The sequence below is a fragment of the Camelus bactrianus genome, chromosome 31, assembly GCF_048773025.1.
Source record: "Camelus bactrianus isolate YW-2024 breed Bactrian camel chromosome 31, ASM4877302v1, whole genome shotgun sequence".
NCBI classification, from domain to species: domain Eukaryota; kingdom Metazoa; phylum Chordata; class Mammalia; order Artiodactyla; family Camelidae; genus Camelus; species Camelus bactrianus.
The window spans coordinates 7298018-7315885 of record NC_133569.1 but is presented as its reverse complement, the minus strand read 5'-3'; positions in this window follow the sequence as shown (position 1 = coordinate 7315885).

The following is a 17868-nucleotide window of genomic DNA, read 5'->3' as shown; positions in this document are numbered from 1 at the left end:
TAGCTCTCAGAACTGAGCATGTGGAGAGACGTTCGTTCATCTAGCACAAAGGGAACGGGTTGCAGGAGAAACTGTTACTCTGGTTTCTCAGTCTGTTTCCTAGTGCCGGTTTGAAGTTCCTGCATTTTTCCGTGTAAAACCGAGTTGGAGCTAGTTCCTCCCCATATATAAGTATGGAATGGAGTTTGCAACTGAAGAGAAACTCTGTGTTCCCAACAAGCTAGGTGAAGGACGGATTTCATACACAATTTTCTCTCAGAACCGAGCATGTGGAGAGACGTTCGTTCATCTAGCACAAAGGGAACGGGTTGCAGGAGAACATTTTACTCTGGTTTCTCAGTCTGTTTCCTAGTGCCGGTTTGAAGTTCCTGCACTTTTCACTGTAAAACCGAGTTGGAGCTAGTACCTCCCCATATATATGTATGGAGTGGAGTTTGCAACTGAAGAGAAACTTTGTGTTCCCAACAAGCTAGGTGAAGGACGGCTTTCACACACACTTATCTCTCAGAACTGAGCATGTGGAGAGACGTTCGTTCATCTAGCACAAAGGGAACGGGTTGCAGGGGAAACTTTTACTCTGGTTTCTCAGTCTGTTTCCTAGTGTCGGTTTGAAGTTCCTGCAGTTTTCACTGTAAAACCGAGTTGGAGCTAGTACCTCCCCATATAGATATATGGAGTGGAGTTTGCAACTGAAGAGAAACTTTTTGTTACCTACAAGATAGATGAAGTACGGCTTTCACACACACTTATCTCTCAGAACTGAGCACGTGGAGAGACGTTCGTTCATCTAGCAAGAAGGGAACGGGTTGCAGGAGAAATTTTAACTCTGGTTTCTCAGTCTGTTTCCTAGTGCCAATTTGAAGTTCCTGCAGTTTTCACTGTAAAACCGAGTTGGAGCTTGTACCTCCCCATATATATTTATGGAGTGGAGTTTGCAACAGAAGAGAAAATTTGTGTTCCCAACAAGCTAGTTGAAGGGCGGTTTTCACACACACTTATCTCTCAGAAATCAGCATGTGGAGAGACTTTCGTTCATCTAGCACAAAGGGAAAGGTTTGCAGGGGAAACTTTTACTCTGGTTTTTCAGTCTGTTTCCCAGTGCCGTTTAGAATTACCTGCAGTTATCACTGTAAAACCGAGTTGGAGCTAGTACATCCCCATATATATGTATGGAGTGGAATTTGCAACTGAAGAGAAACTTTGTGTTCCCAACAATTTAGGCGAAGGACGGCTTTCACACACACTTATCTCTCTGAACTGAGCATGTGGAGAGACGTTCGTTCATCTAGCACAAAGGGAACTGGTTGCAGGAGAAACTTTTACTCTGGTTTCTCAGTCTGTTTCCTAGTTCCGGTTTGAAGTTCCTGGAGTTTTCACTGCAAAACCGAGTTTGAGCTTGTACCTCCTCATATATATGTATGGAGTGGAGTTTGCAACCTAAGAGAAACTTTGTGTTCCCAAAAAGCTATGTGAAGGACGGCTTTCACACACACTTATCTCTCAGAAATGAGCATGTGGAGAGACGTTCGTTCATCTAGCACAAAGGGAACGGGTTGCAGGAGAAACTTTTTCTCTGGTTTCTCAGTCTGTTTCCTAGTGCCGGTTTGAAGTTCCTGAAGTTTTCACTGTAAAACCGAGTTGGAGCTAGTTCCTCCCCATATATATGTATGGAGTGGAGTTTGCAACTGAAGAGAAACTTTGTGTTCCCAACAAGCTAGGTGAAGGACGGCTTTCACACACACTTATCTTTCAGAACTGAGCATGTGGAGAGTCGTTCGTTCATCTAGCACAAAGGGAACGGTTTGCAGGAGAAACTTTTACTCTGGTTTCTCAGTCTGTTTCCTAGTGCCGGTTTGAAGTTCCTGCAGTTTTCACTGTAAAACCGAGTTGGAGCTAGTACTTCCCCATATATATGTATGGAGTGGAGTTTGCAACTGAAGAGAAACTTTGTGTTCCCAACAAGCTAGGTGAAGGTCGGCTTTCACGCATACTTATCTCTCAGAACTGAGCATGTGGAGAGACGTTCGTTCATCTAGCAAGAAGGGAACGGGTTGCAGGAGAAATTTTAACTCTGGTTTCTCAGTCTGTTTCCTAGTGCCAGTTTGAAGTTCCTGCAGTTTTCACTCTAAAACCGAGTTGGAGCTAGTACCTCCCCATATATATTAATGGAGTGGAGTTTGCAACAGAAGAGAAAATTTGTGTTCCCAACAAGCTAGTTGAAGGACGGTTTTCACACACAATTATCTCTCAGAAATCAGCATGTGGAGAGACTTTCGTTCATCTAGCACAAAGGGAAAGGGTTGCAGGGGAAACTTTTACTCTGGTTTTTCAGTCTGTTTCCCAGTGCCGTTTAGAATTACCTGCAGTTTTCACTGTAAAACCGAGTTGGAGCTAGTACCTCCCCATATATATTTATGGAGTGGAATTTGCAACTGAAGAGAAACTTTGTGTTCCCAACAATTTAGGCGAAGGACGGCTTTCACACACACTTATCTCTCTGAACTGAGCATGTGGAGAGACGTTCGTTCATCTAGCACAAAGGGAACGGGTTGCAGGAGAAACTTTTACTCTGGTTTCTCAGTCTGTTTCCTAGTTCCGGTTTGAAGTTCCTGGAGTTTTCACTGCAAAACCGAGTTTGAGCTTGTACCTCCTCATATATATGTATGGATTGGAGTTTGCAACCTAAGAGAAACTTTGTGTTCCCAAAAAGCTAGGTGAAGGACGGCTTTCACACACACTTATCTCTCAGAACTGAGCATGTGGAGAGACGTTCGTTCATCTAGCACAAAGGGAACGGGTTGCAGAAGAAACTTTTTCTCTGGTGTCTGAGTCTGTTTCCTAGTGCCGGTTTGAAGTTCCTGAAGTTTTCACAGTAAAACCGAGTTGGAGCTAGATCCTCCCCATATATATGTATGGAGTGGAGTTTGCAACTGAAGAGAAACTTTGTGTTCCCAACAAGCTAGGTGAAGGACGGCTTTCACACACACTTATCTTTCAGAACTGAGCATGTGGAGAGTCGTTCATTCATCTAGCACAAAGGGAACTGTTTGCAGGAGAAACTTTTACTCTGGTTTCTCAGTCTGTTTCCTAGTGCCGGTTTGAAGTTCCTGCAGTTTTCACTGTAAAACCGAGTTGGAGCTAGTACCTCCCCATATATATGTATGGAGTGGAGTTTCAACTGAAGAGAAACTTTGTGTTCCCAACAAGCTAGGTGAAGGTCGGCTTTCACGCATACTTATCTCTCAGAACTGAGCATGTGGAGAGACGTTCGTTCATCTATCACAAAGGGAACGGGTTGCAGGAGAAACTTTTACTCTGGTTTCTCAGTCTGTTTCCTAGTGCCGGATTGAAGTTCCTGCAGTTTTCACTGTAAAACCGAGTTGGAGCTAGTACCTCCCCATATATATGTATGGAGTGGAGTTTGCAACTGAAGATAAACTTTGTATTCCTAACAAGCTTGGTGAAGGACGGCTTTCACACACACTTATCTCTCAGAACTGAGCATGTGGAAAGACGTTCGTTCATCTAGCACAAAGGGAACGGGTTGCAGGAGAAATTTTTACTCTGGTTTCTCAGTCTGTTTCCTAGTGCCAGTTTGAAGTTCCTGCAGTTTTCACTGTAAAACCGAGTTGGAGCTAGTACCTCCCCATATATATGTACAGAGTGGAATTTGCAACTGAAGAGAAACTTTGTGTTCCCAACAAGCTATGTGAAGGACGGCTTTCACACTCACTTAGCTCTCAGAACTGAGCATGTGGAGAGACGTTCGTTCATCTAGCACAAAGAGAACGGGTTGCAGGGGAAACTGTTACTCTGGTTTCTCAGTCTGTTTCCTAGTGCCGGTTTGAAGTTCCTGCAGTTTTCACTGTAAAACCGAGTTGGAGCTAGTTCCTCCCCATATATAAGTATGGAATGCAGTTTGCAACTCAAGAGAAACTCTGTGTTCCCAACAAGCTAGGTGAAAGGCGGCTTTCACACACACTTATCTCTCAGAACTGAGCATGTGGAGAGACGTAAGTTCATCTAGCACAAAGGGAACGGGTTGCAGGAGAAACTTTTACTCTTGTTTCTCAGTCTGTTTCCTAGTGCCGGTTTGAAGTTCCTGCAGTTTTCACTGTAAAATTTAGCTGGAGCTAGTACCTCCCCATATATATGTATGGAGTGGAGTTTGCAACTGAAGAGAAACTTTGTGTTCCCAACAAGCTAGGTGAAGGACGGCTTTCACACACACTTATCTTTCAGAACTGAGCATGTGGAGAGTCGTTCATTCATCTAGCACAAAGGGAACTGTTTGCAGGAGAAACTTTTACTCTGGTTTCTCAGTCTGTTTCCTAGTGCCGGTTTGAAGTTCCTGCAGTTTTCACTGTAAAACCGAGTTGGAGCTAGTACCTCCCCATATATATGTATGGAGTGGAGTTTGCAACTGAAGAGAAACTTTGTGTTCCCAACAAGCTAGGTGAAGGTCGGCTTTCACGCATACTTATCTCTCACAACTGAGCATGTGGAGAGACGTTCGTTCATCTATCACAAAGGGAACGGGTTGCAGGAGAAACTTTTACTCTGGTTTCTCAGTCTGTTTCCTAGTGCCGGATTGAAGTTCCTGCAGTTTTCACTGTAAAACCGAGTTGGAGCTAGTACCTCCCCATATATATGTATGGAGTGGAGTTTGCAACTGAAGATAAACTTTGTATTCCTAACAAGCTTGGTGAAGGACGGCTTTCACACACACTTATCTCTCAGAACTGAGCATGTGGAAAGACGTTCGTTCATCTAGCACAAAGGGAACGGGTTGCAGGAGAAATTTTTACTCTGGTTTCTCAGTCTGTTTCCTAGTGCCAGTTTGAAGTTCCTGCAGTTTTCACTGTAAAACCGAGTTGGAGCTAGTACCTCCCCATATATATGTACAGAGTGGAATTTGCAACTGAAGAGAAACTTTGTGTTCCCAACAAGCTATGTGAAGGACGGCTTTCACACTCACTTAGCTCTCAGATCTGAGCATGTGGAGAGACGTTCGTTCATCTAGCACAAAGAGAACGGGTTGCAGGGGAAACTGTTACTCTGGTTTCTCAGTCTGTTTCCTAGTGCCGGTTTGAAGTTCCTGCAGTTTTCACTGTAAAACCGAGTTGGAGCTAGTTCCTCCCCATATATAAGTATGGAATGCAGTTTGCAACTCAAGAGAAACTCTGTGTTCCCAACAAGCTAGGTGAAAGGCGGCTTTCACACACACTTATCTCTCAGAACTGAGCATGTGGAGAGACGTAAGTTCATCTAGCACAAAGGGAACGGGTTGCAGGAGAAACTTTTACTCTTGTTTCTCAGTCTGTTTCCTAGTGCCGGTTTGAAGTTCCTGCAGTTTTCACTGTAAAATTTAGCTGGAGCTAGTACCTCCCCATATATATGTATGGAGTGGAGTTTGCAACTGAAGAGAAACTTTGTGTTCCCAACAAGCTAGGTGAAGAACGGCATTCACACACAATTTTCTCTCAGAACCGAGCATGTGGAGAGACGTTCGTTCATCTACCACAAAGGGAACGGGTTGCAGAAGAACATTTTACTCTGGTTTCTCAGTCTGTTTCCTAGTGCCGGTTTGAAGTTCCTGCACTTTTCACAGTAAAACCGATTTGGAGCTAGTACCTCCCCATATATATGTATGGAGTGGAGTTTGCAACTGAAGAGAAACTTTGTGTTCCCAACAAGCTAGGTGAAGGACGGCTTTCACACACACTTATCTCTCAGAACTGAGCATGTGGAGAGACGTTCGTTCATCTAGCACAAAGGGAACGGGTTGCAGGAGAAACTTTTACTCTGGTTTCTCAGTCTGTTTCCTAGTGCCGGTTTGAAGTTCCTGCAGTTTTCACTGTAAAACCGAGTTGGAGCTAGTACCTCCCCATATATATGTATGGAGTGGAGTTTGCAACTGAAGAGAAACTTTGTGTTCCCAACAAGCTAGGTGAAGGACGGCTTTCACACACACTTATCTCTCTGAACTGAGCATGTGGAGAGACTTTCGTTCATCTAGCACAAAGGGAACGGGTTGCAGGAGAAACTTTTACTCTGGTTTCTCAATCTGTTTCCTAGTGCCGGCTAGAAGTTCCTGCAGTTTTCACTGTAAAACTGAGTTGGAGCTAGTACCTCCCCATATATATGTATGGAGTGGAGTGTGCAACTGAAGAGAAACTTTGTGTTCCCAACAAGCTCGGCGAAGGACGGCATTCACACACATTATCTCTCAGAACTGAGCATGTGGAGAGTCGTTCGTTCATCTAGCACAATGGGAACGGTTTGCAGGAGAAACTTTTACTCTGGTTTCTCAGTCTGTTTCCTAGTGCCGGTTTGAAGTTCCTGCAGTTTTCACTGTAAAACTGAGTTGGAGCTAGTACCTCCCCATATATATGTATGGAGTGGAGTGTGCAACTGAAGAGAAACTTTGTGTTCCCAACAAGCTAGGTGAAGGTCGGCTTTCACGCACACTTATCTCTCAGAACTGAGCATGTGGAGAGGCGTTCGTTCATCTATCACAAAGGGAACGTGTTGCAGGAGAAACTTTTACTCTGGTTTCTCAGTCTGTTTCCTAGTGCCGGTTTGAAGTTCCTGCAGTTTTCACTGTAAAACCGAGATGGAGCTAGTTCCTCCCCATATATAAGTATGGAGTGGAGTTTGCAACTGAAGAGAAACTTTGTGTTCCCAACAAGCTAGGTGAAGGACGGCTTTCACACACACTTATCTTTCAGAACTGAGCATGTGGAGAGTCGTTCATTCATCTAGCACAAAGGGAACGGTTTGCAGGAGAAACTTTTACTCTGGTTTCTCAGTCTGTTTCCTAGTGCCGGTTTGAAGTTCCTGCAGTTTTCACTGTAAAACCGAGTTGGAGCTAGTACCTCCCCATATATATGTATGGAGTGGAGTTTGCAACTGAAGAGAAACTTTGTGTTCCCAACTAGCTAGGTGAAGGTCGGCTTTCACGCATACTTATCTCTCAGAACTGAGCATGTGGAGAGACGTTCGTTCATCTATCACAAAGGGAACGGGTTGCAGGAGAAACTTTTACTCTGGTTTCTCAGTCTGTTTCCTAGTGCCGGTTTGAAGTTCCTGCAGTTTTCACTGTAAAACCGAGTTGGAGCTAGTACCTCCCCATATATATGTATGGAGTGGAGTTTGCAACTGAAGATAAACTTTGTATTCCTAACAAGCTAGGTGAAGGACGGCTTTCACACACACTTATCTCTCAGAACTGAGCATGTGGAAAGACGTTCGTTCATCTAGCACAATGGGAACGGGTTGCAGGAGAAATTTTTACTCTGGTTTCTCAGTCTGTTTCCTAGTGCCAGTTTGAAGTTCCTGCAGTTTTCACTGTAAAACCGAGTTGGAGCTAGTACCTCCCCATATATATGTACAGAGTGGAATTTGCAACTGAAGAGAAACTTTGTGTTCCCAACAATCTATGTGAAGGACGGCTTTCACACTCACTTAGCTCTCAGAACTGAGCATGTGGAGAGACGTTCGTTCATCTAGCACAAAGAGAACGGGTTGCAGGGGAAACTGTTACTCTGGTTTCTCAGTCTGTTTCCTAGTGCCGGTTTGAAGTTCCTGCAGTTTTCACTGTAAAACCGATGTGGAGCTAGTTCCTCCCCATATATAAGTATGGAATGCAGTTTGCAACTCAAGAGAAACTCTGTGTTCCCAACAAGCTAGGTGAAAGGCGGCTTTCACACACACTTATCTCTCAGAACTGAGCATGTGGAGAGACGTAAGTTCATCTAGCACAAAGGGAACGGGTTGCAGGAGAAACTTTTACTCTTGTTTCTCAGTCTGTTTCCTTGTGCCGGTTTGAAGTTCCTGCAGTTTTCACTGTAAAATTTAGCTGGAGCTAGTACCTCCCCATATATATGTATGGAGTGGAGTTTGCAACTGAAGAGAAACTTTGTGTTCCCAACAAGCTAGGTGAAGAACGGCTTTCACACACAATTTTCTCTCAGAACCGAGCATGTGGAGAGACGTTCGTTCATCTACCACAAAGGGAACGGGTTGCAGAAGAACATTTTACTCTGGTTTCTCAGTCTGTTTCCTAGTGCCGGTTTGAAGTTCCTGCACTTTTCACAGTAAAACCGATTTGGAGCTAGTACCTCCCCATATATATGTATGGAGTGGAGTTTGCAACTGAGGAGAAACTTTGTGTTCCCAACAAGCTAGGTGAAGGACGGCTTTCACACACACTTATCTCTCAGAACTGAGCATGTGGAGAGACGTTCGTTCATCTAGCACAAAGGGAACGGGTTGCAGGAGAAACTTTTACTCTGGTTTCTCAGTCTGTTTCCTAGTGCCGGTTTGAAGTTCCTGCAGTTTTCACTGTAAAACCGAGTTGGAGCTAGTACCTCCCCATATATATGTATGGAGTGGAGTTTGCAACTGAAGAGAAAATTTGTGTTCCCAACAAGCTAGGTGAAGGACGGCTTTCACACACACTTATCTCTCAGAACTGAGCATGTGGAGAGACTTTCGTTCATCTAGCACAAAGGGAACGGGTTGCAGGAGAAACTTTTACTCTGGTTTCTCAGTCTGTTTCCTAGTGCCGGCTAGAATTTCCTGCAGTTTTCACTGTAAAACCGAGTTGGAGCTTGTTCCTCCCCATATATATGTATGGAGCGGAGTTTGCAACTGAAGAGAAACTTTGTGTTCCCAACAAGCTAGGCGAAGGACGGCATTCACACACACTTATCTCTCAGAACTGAGCATGTGGAGAGTCTTTCGTTCATCTAGCACAAAGGGAACGGATTGCAGGAGAAACTTTTTCTCTGATTTCTCAGTCTGTTTCCTAGTGCCGGTTTGAAGTTCCTGCAGTTTTCACTGTAAAACCGAGTTGGAGCTTGTTCCTCCCCATATATATGTATGGAGTGGAGTTTGCAACTGAAGAGAAACTTTGTGTTCCCAACAAGCTCGGCGAAGGACGGCATTCACACACATTATCTCTCAGAACTGAGCATGTGGAGAGTCGTTCGTTCATCTAGCACAATGGGAACGGTTTGCAGGAGAAACTTTTACTCTGGTTTCTCAGTCTGTTTCCTAGTGCCGGTTTGAAGTTCCTGCAGTTTTCACTGTAAAACTGAGTTGGAGCTAGTACCTCCCCATATATATGTATGGAGTGGGGTGTGCAACTGAAGAGAAACTTTGTGTTCCCAACAAGCTAGGTGAAGGTCGGCTTTCACGCACACTTATCTCTCAGAACTGAGCATGTGGAGAGGCGTTCGTTCATCTATCACAAAGGGAACGTGTTGCAGGAGAAACTTTTACTCTGGTTTCTCAGTCTGTTTCCTAGTGCCTGTTTGAAGTTCCTGCAGTTTTCACTGCAAAACCGAGTTTCAGCTTGTACCTCCCCATATATATGTATGGAGTGGAGTTTGCAACCTAAGAGAAACTTTGTGTTCCCAAAAAGCTAGGTGAAGGACGGCTTTCACACACACTTATCTCTCAGACCTGAGCATGTGTAGAGTCTTTCGTTCATCTAGCACAAAAGGAACGGGTTGCAGGAGAAACTTTTTCTCTGGTTTCTCAGTCTGTTTCCTATTGCCGGTTTGAAGTTCCTTCAGTTTTCACTGTTAAACCGAGTTGGAGCTAGTACCTCCCCACATATATGTATGGAGTGGAGTTTGCAACTGAAGAGAAACTTTGTATTCCTAACAAGCTAGGTGAATGACGACTTTCACATACACTTATCTCTCAGAACTGAGCATGTGGAGAGACGTTCGTTCATCTAGCACAGAGTGAACGGGTTGCAGGAGAAACTTTTACTCTGGTTTCTCAGTCTGTTTCCTAGTGCCGGTTTGAAGTTCCTGCAGTTTTCACTGTAAAACCGAGTTGGAGCTAGTACCTCCCCATATATATGTACCGAGTGGAGTTTGCAACTGAAGAGAAACTTTGTGTTCCCAACAAGCTATGTGAAGGACGGCTTTCACACACACTTAGCTCTCAGAACTGAGCATGTGGAGAGACGTTCGTTCATCTAGCACAAATGGAACGGGTTGCAGGGGAAACTGTTTCCCTGGTTTCTCAGTCTGTTTCCTAGTGCGGGTTTGATGTTCCTACAGTTTTCAGTGTAAAACCGAGTTGGAGCTAGTTCCTCCCCATATATAAGTATGGAATGGAGTTTGCAACTGAAGAGAAACTCTGTGTTCCCAACAAGCTAGGCGAAGTACGGCTTTCACACACAATTATCTCTCAGAACTGAGCATGTGGAGAGACGTAAGTTCATCTAGCACAAAGGGAACGGGTTGCAGGAGAAACTTTTACTCTTGTTTCTCAGTCTGTTTCCTAGTGCCGGTTTGAAGTTCCTGCAGTTTTCACTGTAAAATTTAGCGGGAGCTAGTACCTCCCCATATATATGTATGGAGTGGAGTTTGCAACTGAAGAGAAACTTTGTGTTCCCAACAAGCTAGGTGAAGGACGGCTTTCACACACAATTTTCTCTCAGAACCGAGCATGTGGAGAGACGTTCGTTCATCTAGCACAAAGGGAACGGGTTGCAGGAGAACATTTTACTCTGGTTTCTCAGTCAGTTTCCTAGTGCCGGTTTGAATTTCCTGCACTTTTCACTGTAAAACCGAGTTGGAGCTAGTACCTCCCCATATATATGTATGGAGTGGAGTTTGCAACTGAAGAGAAACTTTGTGTTCCCAACAAGCTAGGTGAAGGACGGCTTTCACACACACTTATCTCTCAGAACTGAGCATGTGGAGAAACTTTCGTTCATCTACCACAAGGGGAACGGGTTGCAGGAGAAACTTATACTCTAGTTTCTCAGTCTGTTTCCTAGTGCCGGTTTGAAGTTCCTGCAGTTTTCACTGCAAAACCGAGTTGGAGCTAGTACCTCCCCATATATATGTATGGAGTGGAGTTTGCAACTAAAGAGAAACTTTGTGTTCCCAACAAGCTAGGTGAAGGACAGCTTTCACACACAATTATCTCTCAGAACTGAGCACGTGGAGAGACGTTCGTTCATCTAGCAAGAAGTGAACGGGTTGCAGGGGAACTTTAACTCTGGTTTCTCAGTCTGTTTCCTAGTGCCGGTTTGAAGTTCCTGCAGTTTTCACTGTAAAACCGTGTTGGAGCTTGTACCTCCCCATATATATGTATGGAGTGGAGTTTGCAACTGAAGAGAAACTTTGAGTTCCCAACAAGCTAGTTGAAGGACGGTTTTCACACACACTTATGTCTCAGAACTCAGCATGTGGAGAGACGTTCGTTCATCTGGCACAAAGGGAACGGGTTGCAGGAGAAACTTTTACTCTGATTTTTCAGTCTGTCTACTACTGCCGGTTTGAAGTTCCTGCTGTTTTCACTGTAAAACCGAGTTGGAGCTAGTACTTCCCCATATATATGTATGGAGTGGAGTTTGCAACTGAAGAGAATCTTAGTGTTTCCAACAAGCTAGGTGAAGGACGGCTTTCACACAAAATTATCTCTCAGGAATGAGATTTTGGAGAGACGTTCGTTCATCTAGCACAAAGGGAACGGTTTGCAGGAGAAACTTTTACTCTGGTTTCTCAGTCTGTTTCCTAGTACCGGTTTGAAGTTCCTGCAGTATTCACTGCAAAACCGAGTTTGAGCTAGTACCTCCCCATATATATGTATGGATTGGAGTTTGCAACTGAAGAGAAACTTTGTGTTCCCAACAAGCTAGGTGAAGGACGGCTTTCACACACACTTATCTCTCAGAAATGAGCATGTGGATAGACGTTCGTTCATCTAGCACAAATGGAACGGGTTGCATGAGAAACTTTTACTCTGGTTTCTCAGTCTGTTTCCTACTGCCGGTTTGAAGTTCCTGCAGTTTTCACTGTAAAACAGAGTTGGAGCTAGTACCTCCCCATATATATGTATAGAGTGGAGTTTGCAACTGAAGAGAAACTTTGTGTTCCCAACAAGCTATGTGAAGGACGGCTTTCACACACACTTATCTCTCAGAACTGAGCATGTGGAGAGACGTTCGTTCATCTAGCACAAAGGGAACGGGTTGCAGGAGAAACTGTTACTCTGGTTTCTCAGTCTGTTTCCTAGTGCCGGTTTGAAGTTCCTGCAGTTTTCACTGTAAAACCGAGTTGGAGCTAGTTCCTCCCCATATATAAGTATGGAATGGAGTTTGCAACTGAAGAGAAACTCTGTGTTCCCAACAAGCTAGGTGAAGGTCGGCTTTCACACACAATTATCTCTCAGAACTGAGCCTGTGGAGAGACGTAAGTTCATCTAGCACAAAGGGAACGGGTTGCAGGAGAAACTTTTACTCTTGTTTCTCAGTCTGTTTCCTAGTGCCGGTTTGAATTTCCTGCAGTTTTCACTGTAAAATTTAGCTGGAGCTAGTACCTCCCCATATATATATATGGAGTGGAGTTTGCAACTGAAGAGAAACTTTGTGTTCCCAACAAGCTAGGTGAAGAACGGCTTTCACACACAATTTTCTCTCAGAACCGAGCATGTGGAGAGACTTTCGTTCATCTAGCACAAAGGGAACGGGTTGCAGGAGAAACTTTTACTCTGGTTTCTCAGTCTGTTTCCTAGTGCCGGTTTGAAGTTCCTGCAGTTTTCACTGTAAAACTTAGCTGGAGCTAGTACCTCCCCATATATATGTATGGAGTGGAGTTTGCAACTGAAGAGAAACTTTGTGTTCCCAACAAGCTAGGTGAAGGACGGCTTTCACACACAATTTTCTCTCAGAACCGAGCATGTGGAGAGACGTTCGTTCATCTAGCACAAAAGGAACGGGTTGCAGGAGAAATTTTTACTCTGGTTTCTCAGACTGTTTCCTAGTGCCGTTTTGAAGTTCCTGCAGTTTTCACTGTAAAACCGAGTTGGAGCTTGTACCTCCCCATATATATTTATGGAGTGGAGTTTGCAACTGAAGAGAAACTTTGTGTTCCCAACAAGCTAGGTGAAGGACGGCTTTCACACACACTTATCTCTCAGAACTCAGCATGTGGAGAGACGTTCGTTCATCTAGCACAAAAGGATAGGGTTGCAGGAGAAACTTTTACTCTGGTTTTTCAGTCTGTTTCCCAGTGCCGTTTAGAATTACCTGCAGTTTTCACTGTAAAACCGAGTTGGAGCTAGTACCTCCCAATATATATTTATGGAGTGGAATTTGCAACTGAAAAGAAACTTTGTGTTCCCAACAATTTAGGCGAAGGACGGCTTTCACACACACTTATCTCTCAGAACTGAGCCTGTGGAGAGACGTAAGTTCATCTAGCACAAAGGGAACGGGTTGCAGGAGAAACTTTTACTCTTGTTTCTCAGTCTGTTTCCTAGTGCCGGTTTGAATTTCCTGCAGTTTTCACTGTAAAATTTAGCTGGAGCTAGTACCTCCCCATATATATATATGGAGTGGAGTTTGCAACTGAAGAGAAACTTTGTGTTCCCAACAAGCTAGGTGAAGAACGGCTTTCACACACAATTTTCTCTCAGAACCGAGCATGTGGAGAGACTTTCGTTCATCTAGCACAAAGGGAACGGGTTGCAGGAGAAACTTTTACTCTGGTTTCTCAGTCTGTTTCCTAGTGCCGGTTTGAAGTTCCTGCAGTTTTCACTGTAAAACTTAGCTGGAGCTAGTACCTCCCCATATATATGTATGGAGTGGAGTTTGCAACTGAAGAGAAACTTTGTGTTCCCAACAAGCTAGGTGAAGGACGGCTTTCACACACAATTTTCTCTCAGAACCGAGCATGTGGAGAGACGTTCGTTCATCTAGCACAAAAGGAACGGGTTGCAGGAGAAATTTTTACTCTGGTTTCTCAGACTGTTTCCTAGTGCCGTTTTGAAGTTCCTGCAGTTTTCACTGTAAAACCGAGTTGGAGCTTGTACCTCCCCATATATATTTATGGAGTGGAGTTTGCAACTGAAGAGAAACTTTGTGTTCCCAACAAGCTAGGTGAAGGACGGCTTTCACACACACTTATCTCTCAGAACTCAGCATGTGGAGAGACGTTCGTTCATCTAGCACAAAAGGATAGGGTTGCAGGAGAAACTTTTACTCTGGTTTTTCAGTCTGTTTCCCAGTGCCGTTTAGAATTACCTGCAGTTTTCACTGTAAAACCGAGTTGGAGCTAGTACCTCCCCATATATATTTATGGAGTGGAATTTGCAACTGAAAAGAAACTTTGTGTTCCCAACAATTTAGGCGAAGGACGGCTTTCACACACACTTATCTCTCTGAACTGAGCATGTGGAGAGACGTTCGTTCATCTAGCACAAAGGGAACGGGTTGCAGGAGAAACTGTTACTCTGGTTTCTCAGTCTGTTTCCTAGTTCCGGTTTGAAGTTCCTGGAGTTTTCACTGCAAAACCGAGTTTGAGCTTGTACCTCCTCATATATATGTATGGAGTGGAGTTTGCAACCTAAGAGAAACTTTGTGTTCCCAAAAAGCTAAGTGAAGGACGGCTTTCACACACACTTATCTCTCAGAACTGAGCATGTGGAGAGACGTTCGTTCATCTAGCACAAAGGGAACGGGTTGCAGGAGAAACTTTTTCTCTGGTGTCTGAGTCTGTTTCCTAGTGCCGGTTTGAATTTCCTGAAGTTTTCACAGTAAAACCGAGTTGGAGCTAGTTCCTCCCCATATATATGTATGGAGTGGAGTTAGCAACTGAAGAGAAACTTTGTGTTCCCAACAAGCTAGGTGAAGGACGGCTTTCACACACACTTATCTCTCAGAACTGAGCATGTGGAGATTCGTTCGTTCATCTAGCACAAAGGGAACGGTTTGCAGGAGAAACTTTTACTCTGGTTTCTAAGACTGTTTCCTAGTGCCGGTTTGAATTTCCTGCAGTTTTCACTGTAAAACCGAGTTGGAGCTAGTACCTCCCCATATATATGTATGGAGTGGAGTTTGCAACTGAAGAGAAACTTTGTGTTCCCAACAAGCTATGTGAAGGACGGCTTTCACACACACTTATCTCTCAGAACTGAGCATGTGGAGAGACTATCGTTCATCTAGCACAAAGGGAACGGGTTGCAGGAGAAACTTTTTCTCTGGTTTCTCAGTCTGTTTCCTAGTGCCGGTTTGAAGTTCCTTCAGTTTTCACTGTAAAACCGAGTTGGAGCTTGTACCTCCCCATATATATGTATGGAGTGGAGTTTGCAACTGAAGAGAAACTTTGTATTCCTAACAAGCTAGGTGAAGTACGGCTTTCACACACACTTATCTCTCAGAACTGAGCATGTGGAAAGACGTTCGTTCATCCAGCACAAAGGGAACGGGTTGCAGGAGAAATTTTTACTCTGGTTTCTCAGTCTGTTTCCTAGTGCCAGTTTGAAGTTCCTGCAGTTTTCACTGTAAAACCGAGTTGGAGCTAGTACCTACCCATATATATGTACAGAGTGGAATTTGCAACTGAAGAGAAACTTTGTGTTCCCAACAAGCTATGTGAAGGACGGCTTTCACACTCACTTAGCTCTCAGAACTGAGCATGTGGAGAGACGTTCGTTCATCTAGCACAAAGAGAACGGGTTGCAGGAGAAACTGTTACTCTGGTTTCTCAGTCTGTTTCCTAGTGCCGGTTTGAAGTTCCTGCAGTTTTCACTGTAAAACCGAGTTGGAGCTACTTCCTCCCCATATATAAGTATGGAATGCAGTTTGCAACTGAAGAGAAACTCTGTGTTCCCAACAAGCTAGGTGAAGGTCGGCTTTCACACACAATTATCTCTCAGAACTGAGCCTGTGGAGAGACGTAAGTTCATCTAGCACAAAGGGAACGGGTTGCAGGAGAAACTTTTACTCTTGTTTCTCAGTCTGTTTCCTAGTGCCGGTTTGAATTTCCTGCAGTTTTCACTGTAAAATTTAGCTGGAGCTAGTACCTCCCCATATATATATATGGAAGGGAGTTTGCAACTGAAGAGAAACTTTGTGTTCCCAACAAGCTAGGTGAAGAACGGCTTTCACACACAATTTTCTCTCAGAACCGAGCATGTGGAGAGACTTTCGTTCATCTAGCACAAAGGGAACGGGTTGCAGGAGAAACTTTTACTCTGGTTTCTCAGTCTGTTTCCTAGTGCCGGTTTGAAGTTCCTGCAATTTTCACTGTAAAACTTAGCTGGAGCTAGTACCTCCCCATATATATGTATGGAGTGGAGTTTGCAACTGAAGAGAAACTTTGTGTTCCCAACAAGCTAGGTGAAGGACGGCTTTCACACACAATTTTCTCTCAGAACCGAGCATGTGGAGAGACGTTCGTTCATCTAGCACAAAAGGAACGGGTTGCAGGAGAAATTTTTACTCTGGTTTCTCAGACTGTTTCCTAGTGCCGTTTTGAAGTTCCTGCAGTTTTCACTGTAAAACCGAGTTGGAGCTTGTACCTCCCCATATATATTTATGGAGTGGAGTTTGCAACTGAAGAGAAACTTTGTGTTCCCAACAAGCTAGGTGAAGGACGGCTTTCACACACACTTATCTCTCAGAACTCAGCATGTGGAGAGACGTTCGTTCATCTAGCACAAAAGGATAGGGTTGCAGGAGAAACTTTTACTCTGGTTTTTCAGTCTGTTTCCCAGTGCCGTTTAGAATTACCTGCAGTTTTCACTGTAAAACCGAGTTGGAGCTAGTACCTCCCCATATATATTTATGGAGTGGAATTTGCAACTGAAGAGAAACTTTGTGTTCCCAACAATTTAGGCGAAGGACGGCTTTCACACACACTTATCTCTCTGAACTGAGCATGTGGAGAGACGTTCGTTCATCTAGCACAAAGGGAACGGGTTGCAGGAGAAACTGTTACTCTGGTTTCTCAGTCTGTTTCCTAGTTCCGGTTTGAAGTTCCTGGAGTTTTCACTGCAAAACCGAGTTTGAGCTTGTACCTCCTCATATATATGTATGGAGTGGAGTTTGCAACCTAAGAGAAACTTTGTGTTCCCAACAAGCTAGGTGAAGGACGGCTTTCACACACATTTATCTCTCACAACTGAGCATGTGGAGAGACGTTCGTTCATCTAGCACAAAGGGAACGGGTTGCAGGTGAAACTTTTACTCTGGTTTCTCGGTCTGTTTCCTAGTGCCGGTTTGATGTTCCTGCAGTTTTCTCTGTAAAACCGAGTTGGAGCTAGTACCTCCGCATATATATGTATGGACTGTAGTTTGCAACTGATGGGAAACTTTGTATTCCTAACAAGCTAGGTGAAGGACGGCTTTCAAACACACTTATCTCTCAGAACTGAGCATGTGGAGAGACGTTCGTTCATCTAGCACAAAGGGAACGGGTTGCAGGAGAAACTTTTACTCTGGTTTCTCAGTCTGTTTCCTAGTGCCGTTTTGAAGTTCCTGCAGTTTTCACTGTAAAAACGAGTTGGAGCTTGTACCTCCCCATATATATGTGTCGAGTGGAGTTTGCAACTGAAGAGAAACTTTGTGTTCCCAACAAGCTAGGTGAAGGACGGCTTTCACACACAATTATCTCTCAGAACTGAGAATGTGGAGAGACGTTCGTTCATCTTGCACAAAGGGAACGGGTTGCAGGAGAAACTTTTACTCTGGTTTCTCGGTCTGTTTCCTAGTGCCGGTTTGAAGTTCCTGCAGTTTTCTCTGTAAAACCGAGTTGGAGCTAGTACCTCCGCATACATATGTATGGATTGGAGTTTGCAACTGAAGAGAAACTTTGTATTCCTAACAAGCTAGGTGAAGGACGGCTTTCACACACACTTATCTCTCAGAACTGAGCATGTGGAGAGACGTTCGTTCTTCTAGCACAAAGGGAACGGGTTGCAGGGGAAACTTTTACTCTGGTTTCTCAGTCTGTTTCCTAGTGCCGGTTTGAAGTTCCTGCAGTTTACACTGTAAAACCGAGTTGGAACTAGTACACCCCATATACATGTATGGAGTGGAGTTTGCAACTG